The sequence below is a fragment of the Alosa pseudoharengus genome, unplaced genomic scaffold (assembly GCF_046254945.1).
Source record: "Alosa pseudoharengus isolate Yale_2024_CS ecotype anadromous, Long Island Sound unplaced genomic scaffold, YU_APseudo_1.1 YU_APseudo_1.1_scf_13, whole genome shotgun sequence".
Classification (NCBI taxonomy): domain Eukaryota; kingdom Metazoa; phylum Chordata; class Actinopteri; order Clupeiformes; family Clupeidae; genus Alosa; species Alosa pseudoharengus.
Window position 1 is genome coordinate 7,693,091 of NW_027468598.1, and position 24,109 is coordinate 7,717,199.

The window sequence follows — 24,109 nt, forward strand, 5'->3', positions numbered from 1 at the left end:
GCTCGACCCCATCATCAACAGCACCTGCAGGAACAGATAGGGCCAGTATCAGGAGCTGACAGTATCCTCCTTGCCATACCCCTACTCGTACTTGATTCTCCCCCGGATTCCCCACCACCATCATCCACCCCAGGGGAGTCTGGTGGGGGTCCCGGCGGTCCTTGGTTCCCCTGATCATCGTCTGGCTCCTCCGTTCTTCTCTGTGACACCGCCCTGAATGGGCCCTTCTTCGGACCCCCTCCAATCTCCTTTCTCTCTTCTTCTGCTCATTGAAAATTGCCTTGTGAACTTGGGAAAGTTGTTTAATATAACTGCTCACTTTCTGCTCCAGGACAATTCCATGCAAAGGTCATACTTACCATGAAAAAAAAAGTTGTGTTCACAAAAAAAATACTGTTGTTAAAATGTTCATTTAGGTGTATATTTTATTGTATATAACCAATCTGATCGAATTTGATAGAAAAACACACTCTTTTTATATAATTTCTAAGGTATACTCCCATACAGAAACAGAGTTTTTCATATGGGCATATTACACATATTCAAAAGGGGGATAAATGGACTAAAGATTTCAACAAATTGTTATCATTGGGCACATTCCCGATTGACAAGGGAATGATAGAGCAACGTGTATGCTCAGCTTGCCTTAAGAGCACAGTTTTATAGATTTGTATGGATCTTGTTTATGAGTCAGCCAGTTCCATGGCCAAGTAACGTCCGTAACGTTTTATAGTGGGGGGCCTTAAGCACATAAATAGGTTGTTTCGCGCAATTTCTTCTAAAAGCGCCAAATTTGGCACAGATGTAGCTCAAGTTATACTGAAATGATTTAGCTAGGGCGCCGGAGCCAGAGACCCTCGGGGCCAAGATGGCAGCCAATCCGATATGGCCGCTGCCCGAAAAGGGTTCCGACTAGCTTTTAACCACATGAGCTACAAATACAAACTTGATGTCTTTTACAACTTAATTGATCATGGGAAACACATAGGAATGTTTATATTTATGACCCAGTATATCTGGACAGCTTAATCCTCCAATTCCAATATGGCCCCTGTCCAAAAAAGCAGTTTTGACTGTAGTTATACCCCATTGTTTGCGCCAATTTATCTACAAGCACCGAATTTGGCACAGATGTAGCTCAGGTCATACTGAAATGATTTAGCTAGGGCACCGCAGCCAGCGACCCTTGGGGCCAAGATGGCAGCCAAATCCAATATGGCCGCTGCCCGAAAAGGGTTCCGACTATAACTTTTGAACCACATGAGCTGCAAATACAAACTTGATGTCTTTTTCAGCTTAATTGATCATGGGAAACACATACAAATGTTTATATGTATGACCCAGTATATCTGGACCCCTTAATAGAGTGCTCTGACCCTTCTTTGGGGCAGCCGTGGCCTACTGGTTAGCTCTTCAGACTTGTAACCGGAGGGTTGCAGGTTCGAACACCGACCAGTAGGAACAACTGAAGTGCCCTTGAGCGAGGCACCTAACTCCTCACTGCTCCCCGAGCGCCGCTGTAGCAGGCAGCTCACTGCATCGGGATTAGTCTGTGCTTCACCTCACTGTGTGTTCACTTTGTGCTGAGTGTGTTTCACTAATTCACGGATTGGGTTAAATGCAGAGTCAAATTTCCCTCACGGGATCAAAAGAGTATACTTATGTTTACAGCCTCAGTAGCCTGGAAAATCCAGACCCTGATAATCTAGAAAGATTAAGGGTCTGGCAAAGAGCAATGTAATGGCCCAACTCGAGGGGCGGCAACAAGCATGCATTTAAAAATCTCACTGCACGCAATTGGATAAAACTAGACCATGTTTACTCTGAATGATTTCGGACTTCGACGCAATCGGATAACAATACGACCAATGTGTACTGTCCACCAACGTTGCAGAGCTGTCTTCATCCGTTTAGCTGGTTCCCCGGAATGTTGGGGTAAAAGTAACGTGCATCATTGCTCTTTGCCAGAGTGTCTCGCAGAGACAATTCCATTCCAGGGTATGTATACAGCCTCAGTGTACCTCCAATCCAGTTTATTGTCTATAAGAACCCTCACATATTTGTAGTTCTCAACAACTTCCTCACCCAGTATTGAAATGGTATTTAGCTCAGGCCTGGCCCTACGAAAGTCCACCACCATTTCCCTTGTCTTAGCCACATTCAAGACAAGGTGGTTGTTTCTGCACCATGTCACAAAGTTGTCCACCAGTTGCCTGTACTCCGTCTCCTCACCATCACTGACACACCCCACAACTGCAGTCTGTGAACTGTCTGAGAACTTCTGCAGGTGACATGACTCAGAGTTGTACTGGAAGTCTGAGGTGTACAGTGTGAAGAGAAAAGGAGACAGCACAGTCCCTTGTGGTGCTCCTATGCGACTGACTATCTGTTCAGACACACCCCCTTTCATTCTCACAACCTGTGGTCTGTCAGTCAGGTAATCAGTAATCCATGAAGTTGTGGAGGTGTCTACTTGCATCCTTCAAAAGGTTGTCACGTAGCAGCATAGGCTGTATGTTGTAAAAATCAAAGAACATGATCCTCACAATACTGCCAGCCCCTGTCCATGTGAGAGTGTGTTCTATCAGGTAGCAGGTAGATTAAGGCATCCTCCACACCCACCTCTGAACGGTATGCAAATTGTAATGGGTCCATGTAGTGGTCACCTGTGGTCTCAGAAGATGACCAACAACAGTGTTTAGCCAACTACTTCCTTTCCTACCAACTTCCTTCCTAACCAGGTGTACTTTTTTCTATAAGTGTTTTGTTCTTATGACTACAATTGTGAGAGAGACCATAAGAATGAGAATTCATGAGAGAGCAAACAGTTATTGTGTGCACATCCCACCTTCTGGCAGGTGCAGGACAAATTAAAACTTACTCAATTGAAAAAATATAATGTCCGCAACACTGCTTTTGACTCCCATGTTTAATGCACAACAGGCAACGTTTCGACCCTGCTGGGTCTTCTCCAGGCAAAAATTCATGAGAGAGACCATGAGAATTCACTGTTGTTGTTTTTATGTTATTGCTGTTTTTTGATATGCTAAGCAAACCTTTGAAGAGTTTTGGACAAATTGACTATATTATTCTTTTAACAATTTGACATACTATAAATATTGCCTTGCAATAATAATTGTGTCTTATTCTTTCTTATATGATTACATTTTGAAATGTATTCACCTGTGGTACACTGAAAGCATTTCACTTTTATAAGGAAATTAATCCACATTGAGAATAACCTTCAAAGTTGTGGTAAAAAAAGATTTTCAACCAAAGTCTTGAAAAGAATAAAGGTTCCAGACTTACACAAGCATACATATAAATATGCCAATGGACTTCCTGTGGTCAATAAACTAAAAATAGACACAACATCCTCATTTGTAGCGCATTTGGTTCAAAATTTGAAGCCAAAACCCTTTTTCGGACAGCAGCCATATTGAATTTAGGGAATTTGGGGGGTCCTGATATACCCAATCATAAATGTAAGTATTCCTATGGGTTTCCCATCATTAAAAAAGGTAAAATAGACATCAAGTTTGTATTTGTATCTCATCTGGCTCCAAAGCTATAGCCGAATCCCTTTCAGGCGACAACCATTTTGGATTTGGCTGCCATGTTGGTCTCAGGGACCATTGGCTCGGGCGGCCTGGCTAAATCATTTCATTATGCCCACAGCTGCATCCGTGCCAAATTTTGTGCTTGTAGATTAATTTGCACAAACAATGGGGTGTAAGGCCCCATACTACAGCCAAAACTACTTTTTTGGACAGCGGCCATATTAGAATTGGAGGAATAAGGGGTCCAGATGCACCGGGTCATAAATATTAACATTCCTATGTATTCCCCATGATCAATTAAGCTGAAAAATATATCAAGTTTGTATTTGTAACCCATGTAGTTCAAAAGTTATAGCCGGAACCCTTTTCCCGCAGCGGCCATATTGGATTTGGCCACCATCTTGGCCCCAAGGGTCGCTGACTCCGGCGCCCTAGCTAAATCATTTCAGTATGACCTGAGCTACATCTGTGCCAAATTTGGCGCTTTTAGATGAATTTGCGCGAAAATGTGCTTAAGGCCCCCCACTATTATAGGAAAAGTTTATGCTACACACATGGTGTTGATGCGACAATGTCCAAAGTTTCTGTGCAATGCTGATTTATATCAATATAAAGTGTGATTAACAAATTGCCCCTTTCTCACTTCAAAAACGTTAATGGTGTGTTATGGACGTGACGTTACGGACGTTACAAAATATGAATTTACAGGAGATGCTTTATTTTAGACTAGGCTACTGCAAGCCGATAAAGGTGTGCTCTGGCGGCATAGTTTCAACATATTTCCCCTTAGTGTTTCAAATTGACATTTCAGAGAGAATTAGGCTCATCACAATCACAGGTTAGCGTTAGCAGAACAAAACATGATAATAATCCCTCCAGCGATCGCCTACATATGTCAGCCCACAGTCTTCACTTCCTAGTAGAGACATCCCCAAAGTGCGCGAGGAACCCGATTGGTTTGGAAACATGCGCCCTAATTTGCTCGCGCTACATGTCTATCAAGCTGAGGTATTTTGACAGGTCTGGTCGAAGATCTTAAAGCTGAACGCCTACCACAAATGTGACATGGATAAAACAGTAAGATGACATTAAAAACAGCAATCATGACAATAACCATTTGTGAAATCGAATTGAAATCTATTTAAATATTAATATGTCATATCAAGTAGACCTTGATAGTAACAGCTAGGCTGACTAGCGGCTATTCTTTGCACTTTCTCTGATTAATGTAATAATATGAATTAAAGGCCAACTTTAAAAAATTAATAATATGTTGAATTATTACTCAGATAAGATATGGGCCTAATGGACGTAAGATAACAACATAAATGCCTATTGCATGAGTAATTCATAGGGACATAGGGAATTCTCCTTAAAGGAGAATTCCGGTGTGATTTTGACCTAAAGTGTTTTGAAACATGATACCGAGTGTGAACGTATGTCTCATAGCCCATCTCGGCTTGTCCCCTGCACTCCGAAATCTGGCGCTAGTTAGCCGATGCTACCAACAAGGCGGTCAATGGTTGTGCCTCGGCATCGGCATAGCCATGCAAATAAATCACTGTTTTACACCATTTACGAGGCTCAATGTATCTCCACACTTCATTGGCAGACTTCCAAGGGCCCTGACATTTAAAACGAGACATTGAGAACTTTGAAAAAGCACTGGTAGTTTACTTACAAGACGATATATACAGACAGTATCTTCTCGAAGTTTAGCGTTTGCAGCCATCTTGAATTTAGTCACGATAAGTCGAGCGACGAGTAAGAATGAACAGGTATGATAAGGGATCAGATTCCAAAAATAATTCCGTGGAAATGCATGGATTCCAGTTGCTGCTACTGGAAGAAACTGTAATCCATGCATTTCCACAGAATTATTTTTGGAATCTGAGCATCACAGAATTATTTTTGGAATCTGAGCATCACAGTTTAAAAACAAATTCATCTGGACCTTCATGTCCACGACTTTTAGAACTATCTTTCCAAACCTTAAGGTAAGACTTTATTGAAATCTTTTTGTATCATTGTGGGCTGTTCTGTATTAGAATTATGCTGTGTTAAGCCGAAAGGTCATTGTGAACAATGCACAGTCCTTTGCCACAACAGCTGCACAATATTGCTCTAATATTAATGTAAAACTAGTGGTAGAAACAGACATCCATTTGTTCACTCAACAACATCAGCTCGAGAGTCTGTGGGGAAAGGTGGCACCACTTTTAGGTGAGTATTTTGAGAGCATGTTGTATAATTATAAACGTCTATGATGAGAAAGCAATTTTGCAGTGTTACTAAATGTAATTTAATTATTTTACAAAACCAAACCAAATTCTTTGCGCTTTCCCACATACTTTTCTATTCCTGTAGTAAAGTAATTAAACTAAAGTTAAAGTAATTTAACCTCTTTACTCTGTCATAGGCACCCAGAGTGTGCACCATATTCAGCCAACCACTTGGGGCCACATCATTCATCAGATGTACACATCAGACACTTCAGAGGCAGCTACACACAAGTTTGTGGTAGATGTGTGTAACACGTCTACCACAGATGATCACCCACAACCTAAAAGAAGGAGCAGGAGGTTGCCTACTCGTTATCTTTAAGGAGGAGCAGGAGTCTGTGTCAGCTCCCCTCGTTAGGGCGGGGAACTGCCCTCCCCTGGGTTTTCCGGGCCCTGTCAATAGAAGGCTCCCCAATAGACTGAGTCTGCCCCTGTGGCGGACCTCCCCCATAGTGAGTCGCCTGGTTTCCAAACCGGGCTTGGCCTTGTGACGGGGCTCCTCCATATTGAGGTGTTTGACCTCCCTGTGGCATCTGTCCTTGTGCTTGGGGTACTGGTCCCCCTTGGCCACTAGGCCGAGTCGGACAGTCCCTGGAAATGTGTTCTATTCCTCCGCACACCTAACATTGGAAGCCCCCTGGTCCTTGATTTTGTTGAGTACGTTGTTGTCCTCTTCCTGGCCCAAATCCCCCTTGGCGGGGCCCACCTCGGCTTTTGTTCTGTGGGTACCATTGTTGTCTCTGTTGTTGTATAGGCCCATACATCACTGGTTGAAGTGTCACTGGTGGCATTTGTTGTGGCTGTATCATCCCCTGTTGCTGTATCACTGGTTCCGTCACAGGCTGCTGTACCATTGGTGTTGCCACAGCTGCTGTACCACTGGTGTTGCCACAGGCTGCTGTACCATTTGTGTTGATTGTTGCTGTGGGGCAAGAGCCTGGCCCCCTAGCACCGGGTCTGCGGCCAGCATCATTGGGGCTTGGGTAGCGGCCTTTTTTTGCGCTTTTTGTCTCTTGGAACTGCATTTGAGTGAGTTTTTGCAAGACCTCCTTTTCTTGTTGTTCCTTTTTATGTTCTCCTTGCCTGTGGAGTGTTACGTAGTGTGCCACTGCTAGTCTGAAATCATCTTTAGTCATGCAACCCAGGCGCCAGTCATTTTCTAACTGTGCCTATACTGGTCTCGGCAGGGTGTCCATAACGGCCTGTCTGAATTGTATTGTGGATGCATATGATGCCTCTGGTCCCTGTTCCATCCTGACTGTCCAGTCTTGGGCCACCCTCTCCACAAAGGCTGCCGGATTGTCATCATCTATAAGCTTCTCTACGTAGACGGCCGTGGGGCTGTACTGGTTTGGGTAGGCCGCCCTCAAGGCCTTCCATATTCGGGGTCGATAGCTATCAAAGTCCTTTGCGTCCAGGCTGCTGTCTGCCATCAGATTTTTCCCTTTCTTACACCGTTTCCGTCTCAGATTTTCCCAGTAACAAACTGAGCACATATTTTATGTCCCCTACTGCCAAGGTTCGTCCTTGTGTCTGGTTTTCTATCGTTGAAATCCATCTACCTCCTCCCTCGTGTAACACTGGGAGCCTTGCCAAGAGACCACTCACGTCCGAGTGAGTCCACGGCTGGTAGTATGATTTTTTCTCTTTTATTATTATTGGTGCCATGACATGTGTTTCTTCTTCATCTGAATCTTCATGGGCCTCTTTTTGCATTCTCTCTCGTTCCCACTGGGTGAAAAGGGAATCTGAATCAGGGAATATTCATAGTGATATATTTCCTGATATGTGTAATATCAGGAAATATATTGGTTGATATGCTCCTGATATTTTAGTGCCTATTGCCATATCAGGAGCATATCAAAAGTCCTGAATGGGACTGCGACGACATGCAAGATATCCAGACTTCATATTCTCACCTGATATGATCCATGTTTCAAGTATTAGCTACTTGTATGACCCCGGACACCTCTTGTTCTTGTTCCCATATATCCCCTGATGTCAAACATCTACGCATATACTGCCCATATACTGCCAGGCACAGCTAATTTCGCAGGCATTTATGTGTATGCCTTTATTTGCTTTTCCATAGGCTTTATGCCTTTATTTTTTAAATTAATCCTGTGATTTATGTATGGTGATTTATGTAATTTTTTTAAACGTGAGATAGTCCTACATAAACAACACTGAGCTTATTGTGCAACTTTAACTTAAATAATATTTCATATTAATTTTACATACACTTAATTACATTATTTACTTTGAATTACACCTGCTAAATCCCAATGACTTATTTTACTTTACCATGAAAATTCATATAAGACAGGCAATAAAATTTGTTACATGGCCTTTATTGTATTTATCAATCAATATTCAAATCAACATGGCTTTCTCGCCTGCAGTAGGGGGCTTACGCAGTGACACTCGCCCCCTCTCAATGACCTGCCTCAAGTGAGAACAGAGACTTCTGCTTGACTACAGTGGTTTAAACAGTCCATGGTCTGGGTGTGAAATGTCCTTTAAAACATTTTGGGCCCTTGTCCGTACTCTTCTGGTATACAGTAGATGGTAGGGAGAGGTGCTCTGATGGTCCTTTTGGCAGTAAAAGTGAGGTGTCTGTAAAAAGAGAAAGAAAGTATATGTTACAATTGACCCTGTCCATGAATATAATTAACTCAGCTTGTGTGACAAATAAAAGCAAACCCACAATAGCAGCCTAGACGTCAGGTGCAATAGTTAGAAGTAATGGAGATATGTATTACAGTTGTGCTCATAAGTTTACATAACCTTAGCATACACATACATTTAAAAATCATCTGATCTTAATGCCTTAATTTTAAAAAATGAGGAAAAATCCAACCTTTAAGGAACACTTATTTATTTACAATACATTATTCATTCACAAAGAAAATTGTTGTCCTTAAAGGTTGGATTTTTCCTCATTTTTTTAATTAAGGCATTAAGATCAATTTCCAAAAGTATCATACCTAATTGCAACACTGTGCAGAAGCTCTTGCCTTCTTGCTTAAACCACCTTTCTGATGCCTAACATAGATCCTCCCCCATCTGACGTGCAGTGCCAGCCTCTGGCTCCAGGCTGGGACTTGCTGGATGGCACCTAAAAAAATAAAACAGCAATTGCTATACATTATGTTATTGTTGATTAAGATAAAAATCAAACATTAAAAAATAAGTTGGTAAGTCAATCAGGTGTTAAAACAAAAATGATAATTACCTTATGAAGGCACCCTTGCCACCATCACCATCAATGTTAATTCTTGATATCAGTTTATTTGTGAGGGTTTCAGTTTCTGTAAATAGAAAATAAGATTTAACTCAATTATGATTATGCTCAGTTTGGCATTTATTCATCACATTATTTACATTACCACCAACATAATGGTAAACATGGCTAAACTTCAAAATTCAAGACTATTATTAAAAGCTACAATAATGATGATTAGTTTCTGTATTAATGCATTACATTGCACATTTGTCAAACAAATTAGAGTGTGCACAGTGACATAGCCCTCATTCAAAACACACAAACACTTACAGCATGTTGAGGGCAGCAGCCATGGCTTCCAGACATAGTCAAGTAGCATGTAGTAGTAGCAGGACAGACCGACTTTGCCCTGGTCTGTTGATGGAGCCCACTACAGTCATAACAACAAACAGATACATGAAAAAAAGGGGATAAACTAAACACAGCAACAGACACAAATACATGTAAACACATTATAATGTAATTTGCTATTCTACGTGTGTGTCTGTCTGTCTCTACCTGGTGAGTGAACTCTTGCGGGATTGAAACCTCTTTTGTATGGAAGTGGCACACATTTGGAATATTCCAGAATGCACTCAGTGTTCTCAGGGAAGCAGTCCTCACAACTCACTGCCTGCAAACAGAGAACAGAGGGAAATTAAGATTAATAAATGGCAAAATAAACTTACACATAACATGAAAAGACTATCACTGAAGCACTAATGCCCTCACATGCATCTTAAATGAACACATGCCTTGGCACAAGTCAGGTACAACCAAATAAGGGCTATGAAATGAAGAACATTTTGCCTAATGCTACCCATACATCAGAAACCTTTGACAAGATTTGGCTTTCAAGCTTTACTCAAAAGACTACAATCTTTCAATAATCTTACCCAAATCTGGTCAAGTCTTCTGGTGTAAGGATGGCTTAATATAACACTAGCTGCTATAGGTTACCCTTCACAAACTAAAGATCCCTTCACTTGTCGGCATCATATTGAGGTAGCTACGTCAACCCCCTGTTCACGTTAGCCTGCATAGTCATTAGCAGCCACTATAAATGTAGCTAGAAGTTATAGCTAGGTTAGCTAACCTACTCGTGCCTGATAGCCTTGGCCATTTCATTCAAACTAAAACTTTACATCCATAACGAAATCTCAGACAGACTTATTGTTGAATATGATATTACTACCATTCCAGATATTCCATACAATGGTAAAGTTAGTTATTGGAAAAGTTAACATTAACAGCTAGCAGCTAACGTTAGCGATGTTAGCTCGCTAGCAAACGTTAACGTTAGCTGATTCTAACATGACGGTTAACAAACGGTTTTGGTTAACATTAATGCTAAAAACAGTATTTTCCTAATTAATTCCAGTTTTCAATTGACATACAAAAGTACTGTAGTTCTTACCTTGGATATGATGACGGCAGAGTTTGTACAGCTTGCAGTCAGATCCATGACAGAAAAGTGACGGTTGAAGTCACCACCAGTGCAGAGCCATAGAGAGAAAGAGTTGCGACACTCTTTGATGTCACCGCCAGTGCAGTCACGTGGTTCGTGTAAACCGCTATAGTTCCAAAACATACGCTGGCTGTCATGTTCTTCTATGGGACAGACAGCAGCGATTGCGTTATTTAACGGTAAATATATATATATAAACATACACCCTACTACTTTTTCAGCTGTTATTGCATGATTACATATTTGTTAATGTCAGTTTTGCATTTTGAGAGGCAGGGTGACAACGAAAAAGCTGTATATTACTTAGATACGTTTTACATTTTTGGAGGGAAAAGCTTATGTTCATGTTCGCATGGACAGAAGTACAGGCTAGAACGGCTCTAACTTAAGTTTTCTTTTCCATATCATTCATGTGATGACAGATGTCTCATGATTTTCATTTTATCGCAACTGGGCTGTATTATTGATTACCGTGATTTTGCTTATAAATTCCGATTCAGCCATTAGCTTACCTTCGTGGTAGCGTTAGGTCTGCCGTGGTCCATTCAGCATTCGCCTAGCAGCTAGCTCACTTCTGATAAGTGGTCACCCCCAGACCACAACGTGAAACATGATCATGTTAAGACTAAGAATATAATTTTAAGATTAAGCCATTCACATATTATCAAAAGCATTATGCTTATATGTTTGGGTCTATAGGTAAGTGCAGAGCTATTAAGATTTTTCGCTCTGGGTTAATGCACAGAGTAAGAGTAAGGTTAGCTGCAGAGTGATAGAGTGACAGGTGACACTCCCATTGGACTCCGTTGTACCTTTTTGCTTTTTTGAGAAAGAACAGTCCATTCAGCATTTACACCCACTTCTTCTGATGAGGCAGGAGTTGACCACACAACCATGATAATTTTAATACTAAGCCATGCACAAAGAATCAAATATATTAAAGAATAACAACTCATTAAGCTTGGATGAATGAATCAAATATTGTTTAATAAAAAATACTGAGTGAGACAACAAGATGTGTGTGTGTGTGTAAATGTGTGTATCTAACTGGAAAAACAAGAACAAAGTGAAGGAACAGGGAGGAATATTATAAGTGATTAATACATTAAAAAAAATCCTCCACATACATCAGGCTTCAGAGTGCATCAGGGCTGAAAGGAAGGACAACATTCATAATAAAGGTACCTGGCATAAGATAAAAATGAACAGTGTGGAACCAAAAAAAATGGGAACAAGCATGAACAAGGAACAAGCATGAATAATATCAACAAAACTACGTACAGTGGCCACAACAACGATACTGGTGGTCCAGCAAGATCTGTTGAGACAGGGGCACAAATATATTCTAACAAGCCAGTTCACTCAGGACTGCCTAGAAAATACTTTCTCTTGCATACATCAGACTCACACCTGTGGAGTTCCACTATGCACTATGGCCAGTCACTGTAGGACAGTTCCTCTCGACAACGCATACTAACATCCTCTTCATCTGTGTCCTGGACACTAAAAAGCAGATGAAGCGAAATAGGGCGACAATAGATTCAACAATGGACACAGCAGGTAACACTATATATAGGGCAAACCATTCACAACATATTATAACGTCGCAAATATACTATACTTTACCACACTTATAATAGCCCTGAGCAAATTCAAAAGTGGTTGAGGAGAGAGAGGGAGGGAGGATCCTTGGATGTATTCGGCCTCTCCATTCCCGGCACACCGTCAGCAGTCGCCACCAGCAGCCACTACCTGCAGACACCACCAGCCACCATTACCAGCAACCGGCACCAGCAGCAGCAGCCGCCAGCAGCAGCCACCACCAGCAGCAGCCGCCGCCACCAGCATCCGCCACCAGCAGTAGCAGCTACCAGCAGCAGCCGCCACCTGCAGCAACAGCCACCATTACCTGCAGCCGCCACCATTACCAGCAGCAGCCGCCATCACCATCCTTCGCCAACACCAGCCAGCTCAAGCAGACATCGCTCCAGCAGCAGCCGCCTGCAGCAGCAGTGTTTGGGAAACAAATTAGTCACACTACTGTCTGAGTAATAAACATTTTAAAGCTCATTATGGCTTATGATAATTTTTTGTGTAAAATAATTTGTATTCCTACATGCAATCCAACAGCCCTTTCAAGGGTGTAATTAAACAAACCTTATTTCTACTAGCATCAGATACACAGTACTCAGCTGACTAGCTAACACCGCCAGGTTCAGCAGATACAACCTAAAAAAAACCGTCCTTAATCAACCTTAATGATCCTAGTAATCTAACATCAATAATTTACTAAATAAAATATGTCAGAGATTCACTACTGAACTTCGTAATTTTTGGTGTAGCGATACCTTCTTCACAGCTCGCAAAATCGAGATAACTAAGTAGCAGGCAATGACTGAAAATCGGTTGTCTACCAAGTTAAGAAAATATATATAAATTGCACTGTGCACATACAAATAAATATAAGCATATGCACCATAAAGGGCCTATTTATATAATATACAGAGTTGACAATTCAAAAGAGGTAGCTATTTAATGAATTTACGCCTGGATATAACGTTAACGTTACCTTTACAGAGGGCGAAGTCAAGCTAACAAACTAGCAGGCAATCAGTGGTCTACCAAGATAAAACATATATATAATTACGCTGTGTACATACAAATAAAGATCAGTATATGCATCATAAAGGGCCTCTGATAAAATATAAACAGTTGACAGTTCAAAAGAGGTAGCTATTTAATCAATTTACCCCTGGATATAACGTTACCTTCACAGAAGGCAAGTCAAGCTAACAAACTAGCAGGCAATCGGTCGTCTACCAAGATAAAAAAAAATATATATAATTACGTTGTGTACATACAACAAAAGATCAGTATATGCATCATAAAGGGCCTATGCTAAAATATAGACACTTGACAATTCAAAACAGGTAGCTATTTAATCAACTTACCTCAGAAGTTACTCGACAGTCAGCAATGGAAGTGAATGATGTCCAACGCCATAGAATGGCTTTTTGGAACTACGTGAGGCTGCATACCCAGGAAGTAGGCGGCAAAAAGCGTACAACGGAGTCCAATGGGAGTGTCGCAACTCTTTCTCTCTATGGCTCTGCACCAGTGGCAAGGAGTTCGTTGAAAAGTCATTTGGTGGGGGATGGGTAGAAGCTATGCTGTGTGTGCGCATGCGCTTATCGAGAGGCAAAGCATAAGAAATCGTGGAAATTATTAGGCCTGCATATTTTAGTTACATTAAAATGACTACCAAACTGATTTTGTAGAAGTGTCAAAACAGTAGGCAAGTGGGCTATCAGACTACTAGTCTGACTATTAACATTATTGGTTGACGTCAATTTCATTTGAAGCCTTGTTTCTTAATTAAATCAACATTGGTTTATCAGTCACCCACGTTTTATAGACAAGTTAGGCTACAACATGATTGATCCATTGTTACGTTCGCCCACAAGGAAGCTTGTAATGTTAAAATAGTATGACATTATAGATGCTCAACTTTAACAAGTTTAATAAGCCTTTCTTATGTGTTATGGTTTGTAGCATATAGTATTTAGTTATTTTCATTAGGCTATTGATTGAATTGTTGTTTATTATTGCTATTCTTCTTAATGTAGGCATACTCCAAATGTTTTAATTGTTTAGGCTACTGTTAAATTTAACTTTGTATTGTTGTTATGTGGCAACTCCAGCTGAACCGAATTCGTTTTGGCAGTCAGCATTGGGGACAAGGGGAAAGTATATAATTTAAAATGTGGACTTTATTCCTCCAACAGATCTCATGCATACATAAAAAGTAGGCTAGACCTACAGACTATAAAATCTCAAAGATATCATTGAAATTGAACCATAACCAAAATAATTAGGTAAGTAGGCTACCTGAAAAAGGTAGTCTTTACACTGTAAATAGTCTATTTTTGAATGTCCCGAAATTAGATAGAAATCAAACGGCAAATAGCCTATCAGTGATGTTTTATGGTACGTTTTGGGCGTAGGGCATGCGTGACAGTTAATTAGGCAGATCTGGCCCAGATAGCAAATAGTAATTGAAACGATGTTAAATCAACATCCTGCTGTCAACGATAAAGTCATTGAATCAACGTCGAACTCTGATGTTGATTCTTCATCATGTTGCACCCTCTATTATCATTGAAGCAACGTTGAAATCATACCTAGAGATCAACAGGATTTCAATGGTATTTCGATTACAATGGATATTGAAACAATGTTGAAATCCCAGCATATCAACGAAACTTCAATGGTAGGCTATTTTAGTATAGGTTTAATCTGAAGGTCTAAATTAATATATTACAAATATTATTAGGCTATTTTAATCCTGCTTTATCGACAGCCAGGATATGGGCTAGCAAAATATAGAACAGAGAAACTATAGCAGATCTCAAGGCTTTAGCCTAGACTAGCACAATTATGACACCCCACGCATTTTTTAAAAATAAACAATAGTTTTTATTGTATTGTTTCTTTTTTTTTCTTTTAACGCTAACTCTGCGTCGGTCGTCCAGCTCCTCCAGCTCGGTCTGGGGCGTAGCGCAGCCACTTCTGCACAGCTTGTGCGAATTCATAATTATTTGCCGTACTCAGTCGTTGAGTCAGTGCATCTAAAATAGAACACAAGCAAAAGTACATTTCAGTTTAACATTACTATGCCTGTGAATGATATAGGCTAAACTTGATAACCTAGGCCATGTAGAAATGTAGAAAAAAAAGTGTGTGTGTGTCTGTGGCACAGCTATCCCAGAGACTTTCTGGAATAGAAACTAATAGAAATGCATGGTGTTAGTTTGTACTAATAGAAATGCATATGGTGTTAGTTTGTAACGCAATATGGCACACATATCACACCCCTTCCGCGGCAAAAGTCGACATGTGAATAGCCTACATTGAGCCAATCATGTGCTGTATTGTGAATACATTGAGCCAATAATGTGGTGCTGTGAAGATATCGTGCCAATCATGTGTTGTGATCTCGCCGCTGCAAGATTGGTGTTGTGAAGCATTATGTACGCGCATTTCTGCCTAAAAGGACTTTGTTCCTAATAGCCTAATTTAATTTGAGCGCGCCCATGATTTCCACTCATGCCCTTCAGCTGGACAAATGACGTCACCACAGGCCCACGCGCCACTCTCTTCTCTAAATCACATGTTACGTGTGTGATCCATGGTGTGATCACTCTTTGATTGGCGCGAAATTTAACTGTCACATGTGTGTGCTGGATGATGCTGGTCCGATATTTTTCCACTCTGGTCTGAAGAGTCACTGAGGTAATTTGTGGCAGAAGGGACACCACAACAAACTTCGCATCTGGAAACATTAACTGGTAAGTCTTATCAGAACAAAGGCAACGTTAATATGTGAATGTAGCCGTTTTTAACATCAATTTTGGAAAAGTCTGTCAAATAGGCCTAGCTTAGGATGAAATTATTTGACAAACACGTAGCCTAGGTTAGGCCCATAGATATATACACATATCTATGGGTTAGGCCAACCCAGTCTCACGTCTGAACGTGTCACTGTCACGTTAATTAATCTATTGGGACGTGTTGTGTAACACGTTTCCTTGTTAAAAAACGTGTTGAGCAAAACGTAATTATCGTGTTACTATCACGTTGTATTTCGCTTTCAACGAGCCAACAGAACCACGTCATCTGTCAAAAAAGCCTGACCTCACAAAATGGGGAGAATGTTATTTGATGCTTTTGACGTGCAGTTTCACACTCTTAAGCCTGTTTTGAGTTGTGGATTAGAAGGAGCCACCTTCTGGCTAGCAGTTTGAGAAGCCTGAACCCCAGAATCCAGAAACAATAACCGAGCAGGGACGGAGAAAAAAGAAGAATCCAAATGGGAAATGAGGTGAGCCTTGCTACTGCCGCTAGCATGATTATTTTGCTAGCAATTGAGCAAAACATTTTAAAGTTGATTTAACATGAAATAGTAGCCTATGCATGGGCAATACTGTGAATTCAGAGTAGGCTTGCACAACTTATAATTTAGCTAACGTGCATGATGTAATGTTACATTAATCTGTAAAACAGCTGTTGTCTGTGTAAATTAGCGTAATATTGTTAGTGTGGGCTACAGCTAACAGCTGGGCCTATCAGCCAGGCATGTATAATCGATAATCATGATGAACGTGAATAGATTTCGTTGGGAAAACGCGCATTGTTATAGGCCACATATCAGGTATAAAACAATTGTATTCTGATACAGCAGTTCTCCAGATGTTAGATATTCACTTATATTATAATATAATATTGTATTTCTTTAACCTGATTAAGAGAGGGGTTTAATTCAATAGAGAATTGCAATGTGTGTAGTATTATATTAGATACTAATATAGATATTAGATTAGGCTAGATTTAGATTAGATTCAACTTTATTGTAATTTAAAAGAGTAGGCTACAGGTACAGAGCCAATGAAATGCAGTTGACATCCAACCAGAAGTGTAGTTAGATAAATAGGCAAGTTTTCCAGATGACATGTGTACAGAGACAGAAATAGCCTATACAGTGAATATGGAATGTGTGTCTAGCCTATAACAAAACAAATTGATAGTAATACATACAGTAATAATGATAATAGCAGTAATTACAGTAGGCCACTCGCACTGTTGTTGGTGACGTGTCTGTTTCCTATTGTTCCATGCCACTCTCCTACTGTCTCCTTTACTGTCCTGCGCCACTCGCCTACTATATTTTGCCTCTTGCCTACTGTCCAGCACCATTCGTCTACCGTCTCCTATGCTGACCCACGCCACTCACCTACTGTTTCCTAACTGTCCCATGCCACAAACTGTAACATTAAGCTGACACAATCTTGCTGCACGGTTACTTATCTGCATGCAATCACTATTGCCAGCTGTTATGAGTAAACATTATATTGGGACACCAATATATTTCTGATTCATGGGCAGTGTATTTGCTACTGAAGAAAAGGAGAACACATAGTAATTGTTCTTGGATGGGTATTTAGAGTAAGGTTTCTATTGATCTTTTTCAGATAAGGCCTCTTCATTTTCAACTGTGAAGGATCTACATGGACTTGGTCTGGATAGCCTTTCCTGTTTTGATGAGCCAGTCGGTATGTATTAGACATTCTTAAGGATAAAAGGAGCCATATGTTATCAAAAATTCTACACCCATATGTAGAAAAGCTTTGTTGCTGTTTGTTATTGTTGTTGTTGAAAACTACGTTGAATGCAAAGAGATACATATGTCCCTTGAGAGGAGAGGGATGAGTGTGGATGGTTGTGTTTGTGTCTGTATATGATTTTTTTGTACTTGTTGCATTTTAAGCATGCTTATATACTTTACGCCATGGTGGTCTAAATTGTCTTTATTGCCACTTGCAGGGTCTAGAGGAAAAACCCTATATGAGCCCCAGGGTGAGTAGTGTATAATTACTTTATCCCAAGCTTGATTTTCGTAGAAAGGTGTTCAAACCAAAGTCAAACCAAAATCTTCTAAAATAATAGATAGATAGATAGATAGATAGATAGATTTATTATTTGTCCTTTCGGAAAATTGTTCTGCGCCATACAGTAGACAGTTAGACAAGACTGAATACAAGACGGAATATAGACCAGAATTTCCCTCACCCCAACCGCCCCCACCCTACCACACCCCCACACATACACAACATCTGGGGCCGTATTCACAAAGAATTTTAAGGCTAAAAGTAGCTCCTAAGTGGCGAATTTAGGAGCAACTCCTAAAAATAATGGGCGTGTCACTCCTAACTTTAGGACTCCTAATTTTTTTCACTAAAAGTAATTCACAAAGCATTTTAGACCTAAAAGTAGCACCTAAGTCTGGGACAGCTTAAAAGTAGTCGAGAGGACTCCTAACTCACTAAGACCTATTCACAAACAGCTTTTTGTGGCATTTCACGTTGCGATGTTTTGAAATGCGTCGCCTATGCGGCAACAGGAGCTTCCAATCGCGAGGGAACAATTTTGCATTCATAAAAGGGATGCAATAACGCCACCAACAACAACCAAAACTACTCATTGTTAACATGTAAATTAAATGTAACGTTTCATTGTGAATCAAATTAAAATGGTCTCTTCTTTGCAAACGTAGGCATATGTGACATTCAATAATGTTGCAAAAGATACTGCATCAGTCCGTATGTTTCATTAGGCTACTACTGTAGGCTATTTGTTTTGCCTTACTCTTTATTCATTTAGGCTAGGCCTTTTTATTCAATTATTCATCATCTTCCGTCCTTCGAGCTACTTGTGTAGTGCACGCATTCTCAGACCTGTCACCTGTCACTCATCATCGTAAGGGAGGTGTTTGGAATCATTCCCGCGTTACAATCATCAGCCAATCAAGGTGGTCACTTCAGTCAAGCTCGTGCATGAGTAATGACGTCATCCATAGCAACGAAGACTCACTCTTAGTTTAGGAGTTGCCATTTTTCCTTACTAAGAGTAGGTCTGAAAGGCTTTGTGAATAATTTTTAAGAGAAAACTCCTAGCTAAAATCTTTTAGTGCGATTTAGGAGTACTCCTAGTGGTAAGATAAAAGGCTTTGTGAATACGGCCCCAGGACAGAAGGCATAGACTCCACTACACATGTATAGAATGATAAAGTGCAGTTGTGCATACTGTGATAGTCCAGCTGGAAAAAAAGTGCATGGTCCTGCAGGTAACGTCTTGTTCAACAATGTAATGCTAGTTGGAATGAATTACCTACTGGCTCAATTTGTTTGGAAAGAAGGTAGCCTGAACTTCCCTGATGGCAACACCTCATATGCCTGGTGTATGGGATGTGACATATCTCTATTAATTGCATGACCTTTCTTCAACACCCTCCTTTCACAGGTCGTAGCAATACTGTCTAGTTTTTTCCCCTCAACATTGCTGGCCATGTTAACTATCTTGTTTTTTTTTGTCACTGACAAAGAGAAATACCAGGTAACACAACAAAAAAGTAGCATGCTCTCCACGTTATGGTTAAATTATCGGAATGAGTGCGATGGTGATGCAATCCTGCTTTTCAATTAGTTGAGATGGTGTTTGACATTAAATTATAAGCAGGTCAGTTTCACATAATAAGCTATTTGTTTCTTTGGGTCTGGGTAATTCATGTGACAAAAAATTCTGTTATAGGCTTCTACCGTTTTTCTGAAAAACAAAGCAGTACAACAACATTTCTATCTCCAAAATAATGCATTATACGCATGTGTGTACTACGTAGTGCATGCAGCTTTTAATGTCCAAAGTAGCCTATACTGATTTTCCTGCATAAGAACTACAAATACTCCTCCAAAACTACAGTCTTGACACTTGAAGTTGTGGAGTTATATTTTAGTAGCCTATTCTATAATAGAATAAATACCCACATCAGTTTTACCCTTGTCTCACCTGTATACAACATATGTCTATGAATTGCAGTAGTGATCAAATGAAAAAGGAAAGAAAGGTGTCCTGATGTGTTGTTTAGGGATGGTCCTGCAATGTTTTCTCGACATATTTTTATGTCTTTTTTTTCTCCCCTCTACTTATGTTTTCACAGATCCTTGCTCCTATCCTGATGTATGGGTTGCACTTCATTATATGACTCTAACAGAACACTCACAGAAAGGAGAGTGGTGTCAAACTACAAGACAGCCAGCATGTAAGCAAGGCCTTGTTTGTCCTTGTTTGGCTACTCATTTGTCTACTTCCTGAAGAGGCTGAAGCATGATGGCCTTGACACCTCAGTCCTTGCTTCCATTAACAGCTGTGTTATGGAGTGCATCCTCACATCATGGTCTACTGCAGCGGTGGATACAGAGGACAATTGGCAGGTATTTTACGTCACTTTTACATTACTTTTACTGTGATTTTGCTAGATATGGTTGTCGCTGTGCTGAATATAGGCCCATATTGTAGATCGAGAAACCGACTGTACAACTGATACATCTTGGGCTATACTATTAAGGGACAGCTGAATTGACCACCTAAACCATATATTTTCTGAAAGCAAATAGCCTCTAGAAGTCAATTAATATACATTAAGACATGTCCCACCTTCCTACTGACTTTGGTGCATCATAAGGCGTACATAGGCCCATATTGTAGATCGAGAAACGCATTGTACAGCGGATACATCTTGGGCTATACCATTAAAGGACAGCTGAATTGACCACCTAAACCATATATTTTCTGAAAGCCTATAGCCTCTAGATGTCAATTAATATACATTAAGACATGCTCCACCTTCTTACTGACTTTGGTGCATCATAAGGCGTACATAGGCCTATATTGTAGATCGAGAAACCGACTGTACAACTGATACATCTTGGGCTATACTATTAAGGGACAGCTGAATTGACCACCTAAACCATATATTTTCTGAAAGCCTATAGCCTCTAGATGTCTATTAATATACATTAAGACATGTCCCACCTTCCTACTGACTTTGGTGCATCATAAGGTGTACATAGGCCCATATTGTAGATCGAGAAACTGACTGTACAACTGATACATCTTGGGCTATACTATTAAGGGACAGCTGAATTGACCACCTAAACCATATATTTTCTGAAAGCCTATAGCCTCTAGATGTCAATTAATATACATTAAGACATGTCCCACCTTCCTACTGACTTTGACATATCATAAGGTGTACATAGGCCCATATTGTAGATCGAGAAACGCATTGTACAGCGGATACATCTTGGGCTATACTATTAAGGGACAGCTGAATTGACCACCTAAACCATATATTTTCTGAAAGCCTATAGCCTCTAGATGTCAATTAATATACATTAAGACATGTCCCACCTTCCTACTGACTTTGACATATCATAAGGTGTACATAGGCCCATATTGTAGATCGAGAAACGCATTGTACAGCGGATACATCTTGGGCTATACTATTAAGGGACAGCTGAATTGACCACCTAAACCATATATTTTCTGAAAGCCTATATCCTCTAGATGTCAATTAATATACATTAAGACATGCCCCAACTTCCTACTGACTTTGGTGCATCATAAGGCATACATAGGCCCATATTGTAGATCGAGAAACGCATTGTACAGCTGATACATCTTGGGCTATACTGTTAAGGGACAGCTGAATTGACCACCTAAACCATATATTTTCTGAAAGCCTATAGCCTCTAGATGTCAATTAATATACATTAAGACATGCCCCAACTTCCTACTGACTTTGGTGCATCATAAGGCATACATAGGCCCATATTGTAGATCGAGAAACGCATTGTACAGCTGATACATCTTGGGCTATACTGTTAAGGAACAGCTGAATTGACCACCTAAACCATATATTTTCTGAAAGCAAATAGCCTCTAGATGTCAATTAATATACATTAAGACATGTCCCACCTTCCTACTGACTTTGGTGCATCATAAGGCGTACATAGGCCTATATTGTAGATCAAGAAACCGATTGTACAACTGATACATCTTGGGCTATACTATTAAGCGACAGCTGAATTGACCACCTAAACCATATATTTTCTGAAAGCCTATAGCCTCTAGATGTCTATTAATATACATTAAGACATGTCCCACCTTCCTACTGACTTTGGTGCATCATAAGGTGTACATAGGCCCATAATGTAGATCGAGAAACGCATTGTACAGCGGATACATTTTGGGCTATACCATTAAGGGACAGCTGAATTGACCACCTAAACCATATATTTTCTGAAAGCAAATAGCCTCTAGGTGTCAATTAATATACATTAAGACATGTCTCACCTTCCTACTGACTTTGGTGCATCATAAGGCGTACATAGGCCCATATTGTAGATCGAGAAATGCATTGTACAGCTGATACATCTTGGGCTGTACTATTAAGGGACAGCTTAGTTGACCACCTAAAGCATATATTTTCTGAAAGCCTATAGCCTCTAGATGTCAATTAATATATATTAAGACATGTCCCACCTTCCTACTGACTTTGACATATCATAAGGTGTACATAGGCCCATATTGTAGATCGAGAAACGCATTATACAGCGGATACATCTCGGGCTATACTATTAAGGGACAGCTGAATTGACCACCTTAATCATATATTTTCTGAAAGCCTATAGCCTCTAGATGTCAATTAATATACATTAAGACATGTCCCACCTTCCTACTGACTTTGGTGCATCATAAGGCGTTTGCAGGAAGGTGGACCATGTGCTAATGTATTATGTTAACTCACATGTATAAGTGACAAGCTTTAAGAAAATATATGGTTTGCATGGCTGAAACTGCTTTGCCTTTATGTTGGAGCTCAAAACCTATCATATGCCCCATTCATTTGCCAATATACAAAATAGTGCCATGTATTCATTTATGTCCTCCAACGTTTGCAGGAAGGTGGGCCATGTGCTAGTGTATTAAGGGACAGCTGAATTGACCACCTAAACCACATATTTTGTGAAAACCCATAGCCTCTAGATGTCAATTAATATTAATTAAGACATTTCCCACCTTCCTACTTACTCTGGCATATCATAAAGCATACATAGGCCCATATTGTAGATTGAGAAACAAATTGTTCAGTTAATACAATTTGGCGTACACTATTAAGGGACAGCTGATTCAACCACCTAAACCATACTAGGACTTGGTCCACCCTCTTTAAATACTTTTGCGCACTATATTAAAGGCATAGACCTGCATTTTATAAGTGGACTTTATAGTCATCAGTATGTTTGAACATGTCAAGAGAAACACTGAGATTGTAGTTTCTTTCTTTGTACACTTGTTTTATCTCTATTTCTAATTTCCAGGTTGTCAGCTGTTATCAGGCTCATCACCAAAGCAGAAAGACATGCCAGGAAGGAGCAAGGCACAGGCCAGGAAGGAGCAAGGCAAAGCCCGGGGATTTTTCTGCAGTTGTTGCTGCCTGTTATAGAAGGACTGCTCCTGAGAATAGATGGGTGTCTACATCGTTTTGCAAAATGGGTCTTCTACACATGATGTTTGTCAAGCACTGCTCATTGACTGGACAGGTGTCCTCTGTATTGTGACCATTGGTCATAGGCGCCACATGACTGTCTCAAAGTCCTCTACATCATTCCGGTGACGGGACTTCTGGCCTAGTCTGACAGGATGGGTCTTGTGTTACTGTAACCAGACGGCTCAACAATGCATCATTCTCGTCCATGCCCTCATCGCCTCAAGACTGGAGTACTGCAACAGCATTCTCTATGGTCTTGAAAAATATTATTGTCTTTATTATTATTATTATTATTATTATTATTTACAGGTCTCTCTGCACCCGAACCAGCAGGTTCAGAGGAAGCTTCTTTTCTGTGGCTGTCACCCGACTGGACTGTAGCTCTGTATCCCGGTGACAACCAATCAACTAAGCCCCCAAATACCCTATTCCACCCATAGTGTTATTTATTTACAAATGCACATACTGTAATTACAATTATACATAACCATATTCTACTTCTCTTCATGCTATCCATCCTGAACATACACTTCTTACTACTCTTATAATGTTACTGTTTCTGCACTACAATGGTACTGTTACCACACT

The 24,109-nt window shown here is 40.3% G+C and overlaps 2 long non-coding RNA genes across 2 annotated transcripts; one reads left to right on the top strand and one right to left on the bottom strand.

The window, feature by feature from the left end:
* Positions 1 to 8,851: 8,851 nt before the first annotated feature.
* Positions 8,852 to 9,465, bottom strand: LOC143121086 (uncharacterized). Its single transcript, XR_012986400.1, has 3 exons — positions 9,399 to 9,465; positions 9,078 to 9,153; positions 8,852 to 8,960 (listed from the first exon to the last, which is right to left on the bottom strand). It is a non-coding gene; the product is annotated as an uncharacterized LOC143121086 (long non-coding RNA).
* Positions 9,466 to 16,094: 6,629 nt separating this feature from the next.
* LOC143121087 (uncharacterized) lies at positions 16,095 to 24,109 on the top strand. Its single transcript, XR_012986401.1, has 5 exons — positions 16,095 to 16,456; positions 17,604 to 17,684; positions 17,956 to 17,988; positions 20,126 to 20,399; positions 23,352 to 24,109. It is a non-coding gene; the product is annotated as an uncharacterized LOC143121087 (long non-coding RNA).